The sequence below is a fragment of the Eurosta solidaginis genome, chromosome 3, assembly GCF_040869045.1.
Source record: "Eurosta solidaginis isolate ZX-2024a chromosome 3, ASM4086904v1, whole genome shotgun sequence".
NCBI lineage: Eukaryota > Metazoa > Arthropoda > Insecta > Diptera > Tephritidae > Eurosta > Eurosta solidaginis.
In genome coordinates, this window is record NC_090321.1 from 217574142 (window position 1) to 217595771 (window position 21630).

Below are 21630 nucleotides of genomic sequence, written 5' to 3' on the forward strand. Positions count from 1 at the left end.
AAACAGTTTATAGTGCATTTCCCTTGAAATTTGGTATCGGGGTACTTCTTTCTTTTCGGAAAGTGGACCAAGGTCTGATCTGTTGTAATAAATCGTATTTAGTTTGCGATCCCTGAGAGTGTTCCTGTGCAGTTTCTTTCTGAAAAGTGGACCAGGAACCGATCAAATTCAATTCACTCTTCCATTTGCCTGAACTTTGGGTTGTTGGTAGGTCTTTGCCTAGATAAGTACAAACGATCTTGTTTTTTTGTGAATTGGGCCAGGACCGGTCTATTCCAACAAATTATATCCATGAATCGATTTGCCTGAAATTTGGTGTATAGGTAGCCTTTTTCCATCATAAACCACTGATAGATAACTGAAGTATTCAGTCATTACTGGAAGATGTTACGGCAGTGAACATAATTAAAAACAAGTAAGGAAGGCTAAGTATATATAAAAATAAACAACTAAAACTAAGAAAATTTCCTCTAGTTTGATAGAACAAAAGCTGTTTGTTCAATTGTTATTATACTTGAAATTTTATCAGGTGATTTGCCCAAAATTAAGATCATTAGCATTTACTTCAATTAATTAAACCTTGATTAAAAAGTATTGTTATTCCTCAAATCTAGAGGAAAAACTTTTGTTTGTTTTCTATTCACACAACAAAATGTGTATAAATAGCGCCCAGAAAAATTAACTTCACTGCTTCACTTCAAACTTAACAAAATGAATTCACGTAGTTCTTTCGCGTTCCTGTTCTGCGTCCTTAGCTTTTTTTTGACTAATACGAACTCGCAATATCGCATTATAGGTGGCACTAATTGGCATATACTGGACAGTCCATACGTGGTATCAATAAATTATAACGACCACTTTGCATGCGTTGGTTCTTTAATCACTATTTGGCGGGTGGTTACAGCTGCGCATTGCGTGATAAATTTAGACGAGGATGAGATCACCGTTATAGCTGGTGTATCCGATTTACGTGATCACCAAAATAGACAAACTCGCAGTGCAATGCGTATATATTATCCACCTAGTTTTAATGCGGAAACACTAGATATGGATATAGCTGTGATCAAAGTGAGTGTGCCCTTTGTAGAGTGTGATACAGTAAAAACAATAGAACTTTGCCGTACTACATTAGCCCCGCGCACAGCAATGCGAGTTAGTGGATGGGGTTGCACAACTCCAAAGAATGAGACCCATTCGTTTATACTCCGATCTGCTCTCATGTATATATTCGAAAAGGACAGATGTGCGGATTGTTATTCGACGGCAGGGATATTTTTATCAGAATCAATGATTTGTACTTTTACCTTGGGAGCTAATACGTGCACTGGAGATTCTGGTGCCCCGGGCGTTGTGAATTGACGACTTTGTGCTGTGGTATCAGCTGGGATACACCCATATAACTCCTTTTATCCGGCTTTATATACATCCATAGATAATGAAAATGTTAGAGCTTTTCTTAGTTCAGCGCAACGAAATTAATTGCATCCTGTGCAGAGCGGAAGGGTTATCTACAAATAAATGTTTATAATTTCGATATAAAAAAAATGGTTGTTTGTAATTAAAGTGTGACGCATGCAAATACCTTAGGTTGTGAGATCAAACTTTAATCATATCTTTAAAGTTCGCTCGTTAATGAATAGAACATGAAAAAAAAAAAGGAATTACGAAATAAGTAAGGCAAACCTGACCAATCCATAGCGGTATAAAACAGCCGATCCAACCAACCTTATGGAAATCAAAGTATTTGTTATTGATAGCATACGGCCTTTTTCATAACCTTAACATGGCCGATTAATTAGTTTTTGGTTTTTCGCCATATCGTTATCTATAAATTTTTGTTTTCGCTTATTTATTCATATTTTGGAGTTACTATTTTTTGGTTTGAACTGTTTTAGCTAAGTAGGTGAATTAATGGCATTAAAACCTAAATTTTTAGATAATTTTACAGAATGACTTACTTTTCTTTCATTTAATTTCAATGGTATTAATTTAAGTGGCAATTTTATTTATGTAAACATGTAAAAAATATTGTTTGATTTGAATAAATCTAATCTAATGATTTTGCAGCCTTTTAGCAGTTTTTTGCATTTAGGTACTATTTTATGAAATTATTACATTTTTAAACGTTTTTATTTAGCTTGAGTTGACAGGCCTTTCGTTGTGAAAGAATTTTTTAATTAAAATTTAAGTAACTTTCCGATAAGCTACAAGCTTAAAACTTGGAATATAGTTCAGAACCCAAAGACAATGCAATAATAAGAAAAAAAAACTCCGATATGTGGCGCATGGATCTAAATATTTAAAAAAATCGTATTTGTGTTCCGATTAGGCTCATATTTGGAACACATATTACCTATAGTCCGGTAGATGTAACATCAAAATACTTTGTTCGAGGAGGGGCAAGCATACGTGGCGCTGAGTCGAATAAAGCCTTTGGAAGGATTATGTACTGAGGACTTAGATTGTAACAAATTGTCAGGAAAGAGTCCTTGTAATAATGAGTCACTAAATGAACTAAATAGAATGAGCAATAATAGGCAATTAAATAAAGACTAAAAACATGAAAATAAAATAATTTAAAAAACATTTTAAGCTAAGCGGTTTTATTTTCAACAATACTTACATGTAGTAATAATAATACTAAAAGCTGGAAAATAATTAGGTAGGTCCTAGTCATCACACTCCTCATCAATCTAGGGCGTTGATCAGACAATTAAATAAAAGCGTTGTCAAAACTCAATGCGAATTTTGAGAGGCCTATAACTTTTGCGTTTTTAGACTAAAATTAATTGTGCTACAAAATTGCATACTTAAAAAAATTCCGAAAATTAAAAATAATATTGAATTTTTCGAAAACGTTCTAGGGATTGGTGTGTATAGTTTCAGTAACAAAATTCATAGCAGTTTAGCCTTAAACTATCGAAAAAAAAATAATAATAATTTATATAAAGAAACTGGTATACAAATTGTAACTACTCTCCCTGTGTTTGCTGCTGTAGTTATGTTTGTACTGGATTTCAAATTTGATTGCTGGGGAAAAAATAATTGTGCTGCATTCGCCAGATAAGAAAAACCATTAAAATATGAATGGAAAGTAATTAATGAAAAAATAGCACACATACTTACATATTTAAATGTACATATATTTATACCAATGCAAAAATTGTACCTGCTATCTATTACCACAACGCCTTCCAGCGAAGCTGCTATTAATGAGATGAGGCAATTATATAAACGGGCTATTTGTTATGATTAATGTGAATGCTCTGTAAAGTGGCAATTGAATTGGGGCTTGGAAACCCTGTTATATAACAGCCTTTCCTATTCTTTCTGTATTATTTGTCTTTCAATACATGAATTTTTCTACTTTACATACCAAAAACTCAAGGTGTATCAATTGTACACCCTGCCGAAAGCTGCAAAATAAAAATGACACTGAAGACGGCACAAGCTCGCAAACGGGCTATCTCAAGAAGGGCAAAGTAAAAACTTTCTATTAAATACCTTCTGCCTTCCCTTATGTTTTATGGAACAGTTGGCTCCAAACTGCTTTTCGATAAGAAGTAAGCAACAAAGTTCGAGCGGTCAAACGAATCGCTGTAGTCCGATAGTATGATAAGGCGCTTATGTCAGAGTGTACGGAATTATTATGGGAAATAGGACTGCTCTATCGGTAACAGCAACAACAACATCATACACCGGTCTAAACGTGAAATAAAGGAGTCTGCATATTAACCTGGGTCGATTTGTATGGACGAAAGTTAACCGATATCGCGCCATCGATTTGTCGATAGGATTTGCGCTCCACAAAAAAAGTTCCACTACGCAGACCCAATAAAATAATTTTCGAGCCTGCGAAAAAAATGGCGAAAGGGGTAATTTTTCGACCAAAACACTCCCCAAAACCCAAAAAAATTTTTTTTTTTTTCAAAAAACTGTTATCGCCATCGTTTTTCAACAGTTTTTTGAAAAAAAAATATATATTTTTTTTTGATTTTGGGGAGTGTTTTGATCGAAAAAATTTACCCATTTTTTCGAAAATTATTTTTTTGGGTATGCGTAGTGGAATTTTTTTCCTGAGCCCAAATCCTACCGAAAAACAGATGGCGCGATATCGGTTAATAAATCGACCAAGTCTACTGCATATTATACACTTCGTCGTAAGCTTTCCCCAATGTATTGCACCCAGTCAAGTGTCGAGCTCTTATCCATTCGGTAGCATCAACCATAGTGCATACACCTCCCAAGGAGAAAACAAAAAATCAGAATAAAATTGACAGCCAGGTGCGACGGAATGCGAACAAGCGAGGGCTATATGAAAAAGCTAAAAAAAAAAAAATGTCAGTCCCTTAAAAGGAAACCTTCCGTGATTGTAAGATGATCTCAGGCGCGAGTCTGGCTAAACCCCCCCTACTTGTTGTGCACGAAAAATTGGCATAGGTTAACAAATAACGAGATAAATTTTATACCAGCTGCAAGCGTTACCAAGAAAATACGATCGCGAATGTAAATCGGAATATGAATAATTGCGGTCATTACAGACTGACAGCTCATTAACGAGAAAGAACCGTCAAAAAACAGAAAGTATCTTGGTTTTTGTAGCATTAGTAAGAAAAAGCTTGGAAGGTTACAGCAACAACAATCAGCTTATACAGTGAAGTACTGTAATTAGTTTTGCCATAAGATTCAGAGGGTTTGAGTATCGAAAAGGTGGGAAGTTTGACTACATTTTCGTCCTCAACAGCCCCCCTGGTGTTAACAAGACATCATATTAACTCGAGCTCCCATTGATATGTAGGACAGCAACGGTTGGGAATTTAATGGAGGGCGGCCTAATATGGAAGGCGGCACCTGTTAATTAGCAAGGATAACAAAACCGACGGTGAGGTGACAAAGCGAGTATCTCATCTAGCGTGGAAGGGTAGAGGAATTCGGTGTTTCCTTTCAAGCAGGCTACTTATTCAGAAATGACGTCGTAGACGGATTGATGATATGCAAAGAGAACTTTGAGGGCTAGGGTTAGTTCTGGTTCACACGTTGAAACCTCCCTCTTTCATAAAATGTACATGCTTTATTAAAACTTGTATCACGTCCTTGGGCTGACGGAAAGGCTCAATGGCAGTCCCTAGTACTCACAAGAGAAAGTACAATTAGATGTACGAGCGCCATATGCTTCTTCTTATATTCTTGTAGCAAATAAAAACACTACCCGAATATTCGTTCGGAAAACAGCACGGTTAAGGAACTAGTCCGAGCTTTTCGGAAACGATTTGATATAACCATGTTAAACATCCTAGGTCACTTAACCCCTTCCGTGAGAAACTTGCGGTCGCCAGATTCTTCCCTTGTTTAGTAAGAAGAATTTGCTCGGTAGAAGTTTTAAATTGCGCTGGAAACCTTGAAAGTGTTGCACTATACAACCCCTTGGATCTCAGCCCCATTTGCTCAAAAGACAAAGTTTACGCACGTACTACGTACGTGAGCAAAGGGCCCCCTTGACCGGGCGACGAACGTAATAAATAGCTTAAATGTCATCTACCTAGTCTGCCTTGCTTAAGTTTAGGGTCAAAACAGAGCTTCCTCCCCTCATCTAGCCGGAAGGAATAGTTATATGTGCATTACAGACATTCACTAGCGCTGGCACATCTAAAAAGATTGAAATGCTACAAAATATCTGCTTCTTGTATATGCTTATCTTTGTGACGCGACAGCGAAACGCAATGCCTATTTGGAACTTCTGTCAATTTCCATTGGCTCTTGGTCGTCGGCTGATGATTGCTTGTTGCCTTCTGCTCCTATAATGTAGTGTGGTTTTAGGCGCAACTAAAGCTGAAATAGTTCCAGTTTTGAAAGAATCTCAAAATGATTCCGAACATATTCTCGAAGTGATCCTAAAACAGTCCTAAAATGAGTTTCGAAATGGCCTCGAAATAAAGTCTGCTGATCATTATAGTGATCAGCTGGCCCATCCTCCTTCTGCCTTCATACTGTAGTGTGGTTTCAGACGCAACTAAAGTTGCAGTGCGAGTCGTGTGCTCAAATAGTTCCGAATTGACGCCGAAATAATCTCGAAATTATTTCGAAAATAATTTTGATCTGATCCTATAACAGTTTTAAAATTGCTTCCGAAATTCTCCAAATTATCTTAAAATAATCCAGAAGTCATCCGGAAATAGTTCCAAATTCGTTACGAAATAAGTCTCGAAATATAGTCTGCTGATCCTTATTATGATCAGCTGACCCTTTCTCTTTTTGCCCCATACTGTAGTATGGTTTCAGGCGCAACTAAAGTTACAGAAAACAAATAGAATCGATATGATTCCGAAAATAACTCAAAAGTGATCCTATAAACGTCTTAGAACGGTTTCCAAGATTCTGGATATGCTCCTAAATAATCCTAAAGTGAGTCTGAAATAGTTCCAAATTGGACTCCAGATATTCTCCAAATGATTCCGAAAATTAACCCGAAGGGATTCTATAACAGTTTTAAAATGGTTTCGAGAAATTCTTGAAACTACCCGAAATAGTCTCGAAAGGATTCCCAAAATAATACTGAGCTGCCCTATAACAGTCCTAAAATGTCTTCGAATAGTTTCGAAATATTCATAGAATAATACAGAAATAATCATGAAGCTGCCGCAAAACTATATCGAAATTGTTTCCAAATGATTCTAAAAGTAATTGCGAAGTGCCCATGAAGTCATCCAAAAATTACTCCATACAGCCCTAAAGTAGTCCCAAAATGGTCCAAGATATAATTGCATCTCCTTCAAAAGTTGAAGTCCGTCAATCTGTTAGGCATGGAACAAGGTGACACTCATACAGCTCCATAATGAATAATATTATGTGCCCACGTTTAATTGATTCCCGGTAAGCTCCGTTTTTACTGCGCTTTTTATATTCAGCTGAGCAGAGATGACAGAGTATATTAATTTTGTTCGCATAACGGTACCCCGTAATGGCATAAACTAATAAAGATAGATGTAGACTTCTATATATCAAAATGATCTGGGCGAAAAAAGAAATTCATTTAGCCATGTCCATCCGTCCGTCCGTCCGTAAACACGATAACTTGAGTAAATATTGAGGTATCTTGATGAAATTTGGTATGTAGGTTCCTGGGGACTCATCTCAGATCGCTATTTGAAATTAATGAGATCGGACTATACACACGCCCACTTTTTCGATATCGCAAATTTCGAAAAACCGAAAAAGTGCGATAATTCATTAACAAAGACAGATAAGGCGATGAATCTTGGTACGTGGGTTGACCTTATGACGCAGAATAGAAAATTGGTAAAATTTTGGACGATGGGCGTGGCACCGTCCACGTTGAAAAAAAGGTAATTTAAAAGTTTTGCAAGCTGTAATTTGGCAGCTGAGTATGTAATGTTCGGTTACACCCGAACTTAGCTCTCCTTACTTGTTTCTTTTACCGCAATTTTACGGATATGTTATAAGTTTCACTTTTTCTCACTCTTTAATACAAATTCCGTTTATACTGCATACCATTGCATTGGGCCTGATTTCTTCTACCGGGTGGCACAGCAAAGAAGCCAAGCAATACTGGACAAATTTGTAGCAGACTTTAAGACATAAGGCATAAATGAATAATACAAAATCACATGACAATACCTAAATCAACGCAGCTGCGTAATCGCCTTGACTTTTAAAATATAAGGACACCCCTGCAAAAATCGTTGGACCATGTAGTCCACTGGAGTACTTACCATTCTACTTCACTGTAATGCAGAGATGGACCAACTCATGTTTCTACACGAACATGTTGTAAGCCGATCATTGCTCGTTTTTAACGATTGTAATCACTACACGATATTTATTGGTACTCCATGGATTACTCTGATGTAATGCGGAGCTGGAGTATATGGTCCAATCCTAGGACATCGCAATGTTAATTGGACCATATTTTTTGTATGAATTGTGGTTAATTTTGTAGCACTCGCCATAGCGAGTACTCCATACATGCATGCATGGAGTACTCGCGATTTTTGCAGGGACATGGCATGTTCCACTTGACACATACACAAAAACATACATACATAAAATGTGCGAATGTTGTTGCCAACAAATTTATATTTACGCAAAGCAATTTACTTTCCCAAAAAGTTCTTCTTCTACCAATTTTTACATAACAAATACAAATATACACACACAAGCAAACATAAATGTATCTAATGGACACTTCGTATTCCTTATTTTACCATTTTCTCACACGAGCAAGCACTTCAGCTCAAGTAAATTTATATTTATGTATTGCAATTTTTAGTGGCAACAATGTTACAAAAATATAAATTCATCTTGTTGACACTTGAATATAGTTATTTTTTTACTCGAACATTAATCGCTGTCGTTTTAAGTTTCAATTACTTAAATTTCATTGCTTCCATTTGGGCAACCCAACTTGTACTTCGCCCACTGTAGTTACTGTAGTTCCTGAATTGTAGTAGCAACATAGTAAATTGAAGCAGTGGCACGATTCATTTTACGTCCTGCAACACTAAATTCTCTGAGAAAATATTTCATTCAAAACTTTTTGAATAGTTTCTTGTGTAGTTTTTCGAAAGATTCTAACAAATTGTAACTACACAGAAAATTTAAAGTAGCATAAGAAAACTACTTGATGCAAGTATGCATATTGGGGGCATTCCAGTGAAAATGTTTCTAAAAAAATTTTTATTTATTAAATTGAAATTATTTATAAGGATTAATTAAAGACGGTGGCGGCCACCGTGGTGTGATGGTAGCGTGCTACGCCTACCACACCTTATGCCCTGGGTTCACACCCCGGGCAAAGCCACATCAAAATTTTAGAAATAAGGTTTTTCAATTAGAAGAAAAATTTCCAAACCGGGTTCGCCCCTACAAGCAGGTCCCGTCCGGCCAATTTGTAGGGAAAATCAAGAGGAGCACGACGCTCCCCCAGCGGGTTAGGGAGTCAGAATATACCCGCGGTAGGTATGCCTGTCGTAAGAGGCGACTAAAATACCAGATTCAAGGGGCTGTGTAGCGCAACCCTTCAGGCTGCCAACGCAATATATAGCTTCTCCAAACCCAATTGTCAACCTCACCTATCCGCGGCGAATCCTGTTTCACTAACAGACGAGGCTCTGGCGACACCAAGCTCCTCATGGAACTTGGGGGTGGGGAGGGAGGGAATGGCCTGAAGGTTTAATTTGGCCACATAAATCGTTCCCGAGATGGTCGGGCTAGCACCTTAATGGTTCTGTGTTACCGGAGCGTACCGGATCTGTATCCGGTAAAGGACCATCACATCGATAACACTCCCCAAAACCTTCGGGGAGCAACCTTATCGCTACAACAACAACAACAGGAGCACGACGGAAATTGGAAGAGAAGCTCGGCCTTAGATCTCTTCAGAGGATATCGCGCCTTACATTTATTTTTTTTTAATTAAAGACTTGGTAATGAATTATCGATATCTACACCATTTCCAGTTTAGTTTAGAAAGCGTAAGTAGGATTTTAGAATAATCAATTGGATTTTAGAAAGCGTTAATTGGATTTCAGAATTGTCAGTTGGATTTTAGAAAGTGTCAATTTAGAAAACGTAAATTGGATTTTAGAAAACTGAAAATTGTTAAGTTGGACTTTGGAAAGCGTCAATTGGATTTTAGAAAACGCAATTTGGATTTTCTAAACCGTCAATTGAATTTTCGAAAGCGTCAATTGAATTTTAGAGTAGTCAATTGAAACATAGAAAGCGTCAATTGGATTTTCTTCTTCTTCTTCTTAATTGGCGCTTAACCGTCTAAACGGTTATGGCCGTCCAACAAGGCCCGCCAGTCGCTCCGCCAACCGGCGCCAATTGGTCACACCAAGGGAGTTTAAATAGTTTTCCACCTGGTCCTTCCAAGGGAGTGGGGGCCGCCCTCTACCTCTGCTTCCATAGGCGGGGAGCATCATCTTTCATTCGCACAACATGGCCTAGCCAGCGCAGCCGCTATGTTTTAATTGGATTTTAGAAAACGTCAATTGGATTTTAGAAATAGTAAATTTTTATTATTTCACACCCTATTTATTTCGATTTTTTTCAGCATATGTAAATAAATTATTATTGATAACAGCGTAACATAAATGTAGTATAACAAAAAATGATCATAAACATGGAAAAGCAGTTGAAAATTGTATTTAAAATGTGGATATACATATATATATATACGAAATTATACAAAACATTTATTCACCAACTCATGTCTTCCGCATAGAAATTTGCGCTGTGCTGTACTGCTCTTGCACAATCTCCTCCGGTTACTGTAGCCTTAGGGTCATCTATTAGTTTTTCAACATATTGCAGTCGTTGCTCGCATACCCCGGAGCCCACTGTTACAAGAATTTTCATGTGGCTTTTGCGTAGCTTTTTACTTTAGCGTATATATTATCGATGGGGTTTAGCATGGGACTATATGGAGCCAGCCGTAAAAGTTTGGACCTTCCACTCGAATGTTCCTCGATTACAGCTCCCAAGCGCGAGTGGCATGGCGCGTTGTCGCATACAACGACCAAGTCACTGAGACTATTGCCTTGTTGGTCCCAATTGTCAAGCATATTTTTTGCCCATTCAGCACAGGTAGATGCGTTGTACGACCCTCGTTGTCTATCGATAGTCACTACGCCTGAAGCTGAAATTGCTCTAATTAGATGCACGATTGGCCCTCTGGCTGGGGGAACCTGCTTACAGCACATCTGCCGACTTTCAACCGCCCCTTAGTATACCTACAAAACAAACTAAAATTGGTCTAATCGATCCAAACTACTTGTTTGCCATCTCTTATAAGTTATTAAGTTCCTCGACAGATGTTTCTCTTTATTCTCCACGCTGTTCATGGTAGCCGGCTGCAAGTGAACAGTTTTCAGGGAATACAGGTTACCTTCGAGGTAATTACTGGGAGAGGACTATGCCAAAATCGCTTTGAATACGCTCACCGATTTGTTTTAACGTCAAGCTGCAATTCTCTTCAAGCCACCCCAACATTACATCTACCTGGTCATTTGTTAACAATTTCTCTTGGTTTGGATGTGTTTCGTCCAGAGTTCACCAATGACCACGCCCTTTTATAGGGAACAGCCAAATTCTGGGCCCAAGTCACCCAATGTTCTCCCCTTGCAGCTACGTTAACAATTCTACCCCGGTCTTGCGATGAGGTTGTAATGTGCACTCTTCTATCGCGCGAATTAATTCCTGAGTACACAGAGTCAATGTAACAAAAGCTGTGAAAAGATGATAAGTATATGTAGCTATATTACTTCGACACAAATCTCCTTGCTGCTCTACAATTCTTTGGACACACGCGGTATGAAAAAAATGCCCACAAGGCGTGAAGCATCCTCAGATTTTTTTGATAGCATTTTTTTCGATGGTAATGCAGCCAAAATATCGGTCAGAAACTGGTTTGTGCTTTGCCTTTTGGGCATGACTGTTCATAATGCAAAAGAAAAACTACTAAGAAACTGAAGAAATGCATTGTTTATCTTTAACAGCTGTTTCTCGCAATTTCTTTTTTGAGTCATAAGCCATCTTTTCATATACATATATTATATGTTTTTGGAAAGTGAAGTGAAAATTTTCTAAAATCCAATTCATGCTTTCTAAAATCCAATTTACGTATTTTAAAATTCAATTGGCGCTTTTCAAATTCCAATTATCAATTCGAAAATCCAACTGACAATTCTAAAGTCCAATTGGCTATTTCCAAAGTCCAACTAAACAATTTCCAATTTTCTAAAATCCAATTGTGTATTCTAAACCCAGTTGACGCTTTCTAGAATCCAATTGACGCTTTTTAAAATACAACTGGAAATGGTGTAGTGACTTAAATTCCTGAGGACAATTAGAAATCTAATTCATACATCAGACATATTTTATAATAAAACCAGTAAGAAAGTCTATGTACGAATGAAACCGAACATTCCATACTCAGCTGTGCACTTGAAATGCTGTTGTTTTTTGCTTTGTGTGGTTAATAGTGTTATAAGGCTGCGCAATACCCAATATACGGTTCTATACGGAAGCCGCCGTGCTGTGATGGTAGGGTGTGATGGTAGGGTGTGATGGTAGCGTGCACCGAACATCCTAGGTTCGCGTCCAGCAAACGTAACAAAAAAGGGGTGGGTCGCGCCCATTTTCACAATTTGTTTAAGTTTTGGTCTTAGCTCAACCATACCACTACTGAGGTAGAATAGCAGTCCAATGCAGTTAAATACCATACAGTTATTGCAAACTTTGTTAAGTTTAGACCTTTAGGAAAAGTGAGTGTGAACTTCAACCGACTTCTTCACTCAGCCTACATAATTTGGCAAGGATAGTGCCTCTGCCAAATTTCAATGTAATATCTTTAACGACTTTTTATTTACGGCTTGTTAAACTTCCAAATTTTCTTCTTCTGGGTGGTTGGTGCCACGCCTATATTCCAAGTTTATTCTTTTGAGTTTATGTTTTGCGTCATAAAACCAATGCACCTACTAAATTTCACTAGCTTAGCGGTATTCGTTTTTGAGTTATCTCATTTTTTCTAAATTTAAGTTGACGTGGTTATCATCCCATTTCGCTCATTTTCAATACCAATCTATTCTGGATCCAGATAAGCCTGTATACCGAATTTGGTGAAGATATCTTAGTACTTCCTCAAGTTGTCGTGTTAACGGACGGACAGATAGACGGACGGACGCACATTGCTTAGTCAAACTTTTTTTCGATATTATTTTGACATATGGAAGTCTGTATCTATCTTGATTCGTTTATTCCTGTACAACCAACTGTTATCCAATCAAAGCTATAATATCTTTTGTACAAGTACAGCTGGGTATAAAAATAAGATTTACCACGAATCTCAAAATTGTAAGTCCTTAAATATGAGGAGATATACCCCAGAAATGATTGGGATAACGATCCGAGTTGATTTAGCCTGTCTCTCTGCCTGTTTGAATGCAAAGTATTCCCTCAATTTTCGAGATAACTTAATGAAATTTGGTCAGGCGGTATATTTCGGTGTACAATTAGACATTTTTGGGAAGAGACCGGATCGGATTACTATACAACCGATTTTGCAGAAAAGCGCTTTATTGTCACATCTTCACGCATATGTTATACATTGTTATCTGAGAAATCGAGATATGTAGGACTGTAACTCATAGTCAATGAACTTATTGGACTAAATGAGTGCAGCTTCAGACCTGGTAAATGGTCATCATATGCCATATTTCGGAGAAGAATCACGATAAGAGCATCGACACTTACCGTCTTTTTGTCGACTTTAAAACAGCCCTTGACTGCGCGAGAAGACGAGAGTTGCACATGATCGACCAAGCGGAAAAGCGTACACCGACGCGCGGGGCTGAAAAGTGTCGAAAATCATGTGTAGATATTAAAACTTTGGACTAACAAAGTCACTACTATCATTTATAAAAAAAGAGGACTGTAGATTTATGACTGAACGCTGCCTTCTGACATCACATGCCTTTAAATTAGGCCTGGTCAGTGATATTTTATAACATAGTAGCTCCTGATTTTTGATATTGTTTTTCAGTTTCGTCGTTAAACAAACTTCTGGTAATACCATGAACTCATTCAGTCTATGTGAAGCTTCACTGAGCGGCCAGTTCAACCGGCACTAACCTATAGAGCTTCCCACGAACTATATAATGATATTTTGTAAATCTTAACAAGCAGATGTCGACAAGCTAAGTTGCAATAAAAAAACAATTTCGGTTGATTTTAAAGAATAACATAATTAGAGTGCGTAAATTTTAAAGACGGCTTTTTGCAGAACTTTTTTTGCTCTTGATTCAAACACTTCTGCTTAAAAATATCACGAACTTATCAAACTCCACTCGTACTAACGAAATAGCCTTGCTGAATATTGTTACAGTGTTAATAGAGAATTAGAAACTTAAGGAAATAATTGCATTGTGCTCGGGGTAAATTTTTGTGAAAGACGAAAAGCGTAATGTTCCGCTGAAATGAATATAAGAACATCAGTTTAATAAAAAGGAGTAAGATCACTTTAGAAAAAACATAAGTTTTTAAGAAATGTATAGTAAACAAGTAAGGAAGGCTAATTTCGGGTGTAACCGAACATTACATACTCAGCTGAGAGCTTTGGAGACAAAAAAGGGAAAATCACCATGTAGGAAAGTGAACCTAGGGTAACCCTGGAATGTGTTTGTATGACATGGGTATCAAATGGAAGGTATTAAAGAGTATTTTAAAAGGGAGTGAGCCATAATTCTATAGGTAGACGCCATTTCGGGATATCGCCACAAAGGTGGATCAGGCGTGACTCTATAAAGTGTTTGTACGATATGGGTATCAAATTAAAGGTATTAATGAGGGTTTTAAAAGGGAGTGGCCCTTAAGTATATATGTGAAGGCGTTTTCGAGATATCGACCAAAATGTCGACCAGGGTGACCGAGAACATCATCTGTCGGGTACAGCTAATTTATTTATATATGTAATACCACGAACAGTATTCTTGCCAAAATTCCAAGGGCTTTTGATTTCGCCCTGCAGAAGTTTTTCATTTTGTTCTACTTAATATGGTAGGTGTCACACCCATTTTACAAAGTTTTTGCTAAAGTTATATTTTGCGTCAATAAACCAATCCAATTACCATGTTTCAACCCTTTTTTCATATTTGGTATAGAATTATGGAATTTTTTTCATTTTTCGTAATTTTCGATATGGGCAAAGTGGGCGTGGTCATAGTCGGATTTCGCCCATTTTTTATACCAAGATAAAGTGAGTTCAGATAAGTACGTGAACTAAGTTTCGTAAAGATATATCGATTTTTGCTCAAGTTATCGTGTTAGTGGCCGAGCCTAAGGACAGACGGTCGACTGTGTATAATAACTGGGCGTGGCTTAAACCGATTTCGCCCATTTTCACAGAAAACAGTTATCTTCATAGAGTCTATGCCCCTACAAATTTCAGAAGGATTGGTAAATTTTTGTTTGACTTATGGCATTAGAAGTATTCTAGACAAATTAAATGAAAAAGGGCGGAGCCACGCCCATTTTGAAATTTTCTTTTATATTTTTAGTTTGTTGAACCTTATCATTACTGGAGTTGAATGCTGACATAAATTACTTATATACTGTAAAGATATTATATTTTTTGTTAAAATTTGACTTTAAAAAAAAATTTTTTTTAAAAGTGGGCGTGTTCATACTCCGATTTTGCTAATTTTTATTTACCTCACATATAGTAATAGGATTAACGTTCCTGCCAAATTTCATCATGATATCTTCAACGGCTGCCAAATTACAACTTGCAAAACTTTGAAATTACATTCTTTTAAAAGTGGGCGGTGCCACGCCCATTGTCCAAAATTTTACTAGTTTTCTATTCTGCGTCATAAATTCAACCAACCTACCAAGTTTCATCGCTTTATCCGTCTTTGGTAATGAATTATCGCACTTTTTCGATTTTTCGAAATTTTCGATATCGAAAAAGTGGGCGTGGTTATGGTCCGATTTCGTTCATTTTAAATAGCGATCTGAGATGAGTGCCCAGGAACATACCAAATTTCATCAATATACCTCAAAATTTACTCAAGTTATCGTGTTAACGGAGAGACGGACGGACGGACGGACGGACGGACGGACATGGCTCAATCAAATTTTTTTTCGATGCTGATGATTTTGATATATAGAAGTCTATATATATCTCGATTCCTTTATACCTGTACAACCAACCGTTATCCAATCAAAGTTAATATACTCTGTGAGCTCTGTTCAACTGAGTATAAAAACAAGTAAGGAAGGCTAAGTTCGGGTGTAACCGAACATTACATACTGAGTTGAGAGCTGTGGAGACAAAGTAAGGGAAAATCACCACGTTGTAAAAAGAACCTAGGGTAACCCTGGAATGTGTTTGTATGACATGTGTATCAAATGGAAGGTATTAAAGAGTATTTTAAGAGGAAGTGGGCCATAGTTCTATAGATGGACGCCATTTAGGGATATCGCCATAAAGGTGGACCAGGCTTGACTCTAGAATTTGTTTGTACGATATGGGTATCAAATTAAATGTGTTAATGATAATTTTAAAAGGGAGTGGGCCTAAGTTCTATAGGTGGACGCCTTTTCGAGATATCGCCATAAAGGTGGACCAGGGGTGACTCTAGAATTTGTTTGAACGATATGGGTATCAAATGAAATGTGTTAATGATAATTTTAAGAGGAAGTGGGCCATAGTTCTATAGATGGACGCCGTTTCGAGATATCGCCATAAAGATGGACTCTAGAATTTGTTTGTACGATATGAGTATCAAATGAAAGGTGTTAATGAGAATTTTAAGAGGGCGTGGGCCTTAGTTCTATATGTGGACGCCTTTTCGAGATATCGCCATAAAGGTGGACCAGGGGTGACTCTAGAATTTTTTTGTACTATATGGGTATCAAACGAAAGGTGTTAATAAGTGTTTTAAAAGGGAGTGGGCCTTAGTTCTATAGGTGGACGCCTTTTCGGAATATCGTTATAAAAGTGGACCAGGGGTGACTCTAGAATGCGTTTGTACAATATGGGTATCAAATGAAAGGTGTTAATGAGTATTTTAAAAGGGCGTGGGCCTTAGTTCTATAGGTGGACGCATTTTCGGAATATCGTTATAAAAGTGGACCAGGGGTGACTCTAGAATGCGTTTGTACAACAATATGGGTATCAAATGAAAGATGTTAATGAGTATTTTAAAAGGGCGTGGGTCTTAGTTCTATAGGTGGACGCCTTTTCGGAATATCGTTATAAAAGTGGACCAGGGTGACTCTAGAATGCGTTTGTACAATATGGGTATCAAATGAAAGGTGTTAATGAGTATTATAAAAGGGCGTGGGCCTTAGTTCTATAGGTGGACGCCTTTTCGAGATATCGCCATAAAGGTGGACTAGGGGTGACTCTAGAATTTGTTTGTACGATATGGGTATCAAATGAAAGGTGCTAATGAGTATTATAAAAGGGCGTGGGCCTTAGTTCTATAGGTGGACGCCTTTTCGAAATATCGCCATAAAGGTGGACCAGGGGTGACTCTAGAATTTGTTTGTACGATATGGGTATCAAATGAAAGGTGTTAATGAGTATTTTAAAAGGGCATGGGCCTTAGTTCTATAGGTGGACGCCTTTTCGAAATATCGCCATAAAGGTGGACCAGGGGTGACTCTAGAATTTGTTTGTACGATATGGGTATCAAATGAAAGGTGTTAATGAGTATTTTAAAAGGGCGTGGGCCTTAGTTCTATAGGTGGACGCCTTTTCGAAATATCGCCATAAAGGTGGACTAGGGGTGACTCTAGAATTTGTTTGTACGATATGGGTATCAAATAAAAGGTGTTAATGAGTATTATAAAAGGGCGTGGGCCTTAGTTCTATATGTGGACGCCTTTTCGAGATATCGCCATAAACGTGGACCAGGGGTGACTCTAGAATGTGTTTGTACGATATGGGTATCAAATTAAAGGTATTAATGAGGGTTTTAAAAGGGAGTGGCCCTTAGTTGTATATGTGAAGGGGTTTTCGATATATCGACCAAAATGTGGACCAGGGTGATCCAGAACATCATCTGTCGGGTACCGCTAATTTATTTATATACATATGTAATACCACGAACAGTATTACTTCCAAGATTCCAAGGGCTTTTGATTTCGCCCTGCAAAACGTTTTCATTTTCTTCTACTTAATATGGTAGGTGTCACACCCATTTTACCAAGTTTTTTTCTAAACTTATATTTTGCGTCAATAGACCAATACAATTACCATGTTTCATCCCTTTTTTCGTATTTGGTATATAAATATGGCATTTTTTCATTTTTCGTAATTTTCGATATCGAAAAAGTGGGCGTGGTCATAGTCGGATTTCGGCCATTTTTTACACCAATACAAAGTGAGTTCAGTTAAGTACGGTAACTGAGTTTAGTAAAGATATATCGATTTTTGCTCAAGTTATCGTGTTAACGGCCGAGCGGAAGGACAGACGGTCGACTGTGTATAAAAACTGGGCGTGGCTTCAACCGATTTCGCCCTTTTTCACAGAAAACAGTTATCGTCCTAGAATCTAAGTCTCTACCAAATTTCACAAGGATTGGTAAATTTTTGTTCGACTTATGGCATTAAAAGTATCCTAGACAAATTAAATGAAAAAGGGTGGAGCCTCGCCCATTTTGAAATTTTCTTTTATTTTTGTATTTTGTTGCACCATATCATTACTGGAGTTGAATGTTGACATAATTTACTTATATACTGTAAAGATATTAACTTTTCTTTTAAAATTTGAATTTAAAAAAAATTTTTTTAAAAAGTGGGCATGGTCGTTCTCCGATTTTGCAAAGTTTTATTAAGCAGACATATAGTAATAAGAGTAACGTGCTTGCCAAATTTCATCATGATATCTTCAACGAATGCCAAATTACAGCTTGCAAAACTTCTAAATTACCTTCTTTTAAAAGTGGGCGGTGCCACGCCCATTGTCCAAAATTTTACTAGTTTTCTATTCTGCGTCATAATTTCAACTCACCTACCAAGTTTCATCGCTTAATCCATATTTGGTAATGAATTATCGCACTTTTTTGATTTTTCGAAATTTTCGATATCGAAAAAATGGACGTGGTTATTGTCCGATATCGTTCATTTTAAATAGCGATCTGAGATGAGTGCCCAGGAACCTACATACCAAATTTCATCAAGATACCTCAAAATTTACTCAAGTTATCGTGTTAACGGACAGACGGACGGACGGACGGGCATGGCTCAATCGAAATTTTTTTCGATACTGATGATATTGATATATGGAAGTCTATATCTATCTCCATTCCTTTATACCTGTACAACCAACCGTTATCCAATCAAAGTTAATATACTCTGTGAGCTCTGCTCAACTGAGTATAAAAATCGGCAAAAATTATTTTCGAAAAATTTATTTGATAAATGAACTTGTACCATTTTGATAAAAAAAACATGCATTTAAAAACACACATTCTGTGTTATATATGTACATATTCATATAATATATTATACCTATTTAAACTTAAGCGCTGTATATAGCACAACTATGCAGCTACATTATAAATCAGAGCCGGCCAAAAGTTGCACATTGTACAATTTGAGTTCGTATTTTCACACAGACACTAACGATTTGCGATCACGATCGTTTGCTTTCGCTGGTCACTCACTAAAATCAACAGTGAATGCAAAAGGAAAAGTCCATGCTAATTTTTGGGCACATAATAAAAACAATATGCTGCAATGTTAAAGTGACTTTTAATGCGTTTTAGTTAGTATTATTAAGTTCCTTTGAACATACATATTAATATTGACAATTTAAATATTAATCATTAATAATAATTAATTAATTATTAATAAATATTGAGAATTTAATATAAGTAACTTTTTATACGTTCTACTTAGTTTTATTAATTTTTACACATTTTTTTTTTTATTGAATAACTTTATGTTTTGAAAATATATATTTCTATCTTTACATTTACTTTGTTTTATAGTTCTTTCTTGATGAAAAAGTGATTTTTTAAATAAATTTTGCATTGAAGAAACACCATACCTTCTTTTATAAAAAAGTTTTATCTGGCTAGCTCGACCACCCCGTTCTTAGTTATATGAATATAAGTAAGTATTGTTAGGATTAGCTTGAAATCAAGAAACCAGAGTCCTTTTTTAATTTCGAACTTCACAATCCACATTTTCTTTTAGCACACTGTCGGGAGTTGTCACTCAATTTTTACACACACTTATGCAATTGTTTTAGTATTTGTGTGGCCGGCTCTGTTATAAATATAAAAGAGTATATGTGAAGTATTTCATAGCCATAAACAAAACATCACAAAACAAAAATTCAAAATCGCAATTTCTTTCCCCAAAGCATGGGCATGACCGTTTGACCTAATTTCATATATACAACAGTTGAGTAATGAGCGAAGTGAATTTGAATACGCAACCAGCAAATGAAAAACAGAAGCAAATGCAAACGTACATACATACATAGTACATAGCTACCAACTAACTAGCTTCTATACATATAAATTGTGTGTTTGTATGTTTTTTTTTAGCAACATGAATATTAAATCATTTGAGACGCGCAGAATCTCCTCGAGTGTTGCAGCAGCTGAGTTCAGTTATTTGAGTGAAATGAAATGTAGGCATTTATTGGTAAAAGTGATGTAAAACGCCGGAAAGTATGCAACACACTAAATAATCAGCCGGAAATAAACTTGCACACATGCACACAGCGAGATAAGCGAGAATTATAATATTACAGAATATTTCAAAAGAGTAATATCCTTTTTGGGTTATCAAATCATTTGAACCTTTCAAATCGGCAGGACCGTATACGCGCGTAATACGGGTCATGTTGAGAACCCATCAACATGGTATCATGGTATAAAGATGCCTATAACATAGGTTTGTTTCCAAAGCCTGGAGAGGAGTACGGGTTGTTGTTGTAGCGAAAAGGACACTCCCCGAACGTTTTGGGGAGTTTTATCGATATTGATGATCATTTACCGGTAACAAGCACCATTGGGGTACTAGTCGGACCATCTCGGGAACGATTTAATATGACAACATTGAACCTTCTAGGCCATACCGCCCCCCCCCCCCCCAACCGCACCCCATAGTTTAATGAGGAACTTGCGATAGTCAGAGCGTCGCCTGCTAAATATGTGTATGATGCATATTTGTAACAGGATTCGCCTCACGTAGTTGAGGTTGACAATTGGGTTGCGGAAGCTATGAATTGTGCTTGTCGATCCCTTGAATCCCAGGGCTACGGGTCGTGGTTATTTCTAAAGCAGGGAAACTATACCACTGCGAGTCCAAGGACTACAGGCCAAAAAGCCGCTCCTCCTTTTCTCTGAAAACACTGACAAGACTTATGGACCTGTATATAAGGAACAACACGATTTTCTGCAAGATCGACACAGTTCAGCGCGCATACTGAAAAGGCAAATCAGTTGTAAGCGCCCTTCAAGAGGTAGTCAGCGTAAACGAGAAATCATTGAATGGCAGAAAATATTCCTTGACAACCTTCTTTTACATTGAGGGTGCCTTCAGCAACGTCCCTACGGACGTCATCTGCAAAGCACTTACACGACATAGAACGCAAGACTCTATAGTTGCATGGATCGATTCTATGTTCAAGATTATGGTCGTCAACTTTATAGGGTCATCAACGCAAATTTAGGAGCTGACTCACCTCAGGGCGGTGTGTTATCGCCTCTTCTTTGGATACTGGTAATTAATGAAATTTTAGATATCTTTAGAGCAGAAGGAACGAGGGAAGTCGCATACGCCTACGACTTAGTGACCCTAATCGCAGGTGAGTTCTCGTCGATTAGCGAGCTCATAGATATGGCATTGATCGGCCGGGGAAAACGGGCTGGGAGTGAATCCAACAAAAATGGATCTTGTCTGTTCACAGGAAAAACAAAAATTTCCTTCTTTAACCAACCTTAGCCTAATGTAGCGTTTTTCAGGCGGAAGTGGTAGCCGTAACCAAATCAGTTGAAACAGCGGAAGAAAATAGCTTAAACTGCAGCCGTGTTGGCTTTTATATTGACAGCCAAGGCAAATTTAATCCTATCATTAAAAAC

The 21630-nt window shown here is 37.2% G+C and overlaps 1 protein-coding gene across 8 annotated transcripts in view; it reads right to left on the reverse strand.

The window, feature by feature from the left end:
* Positions 1-21630, reverse strand: part of tun (tungus) — a 328073-nt gene that overhangs the window by 209331 nt on the left and 97112 nt on the right. The window lies entirely within an intron of this gene.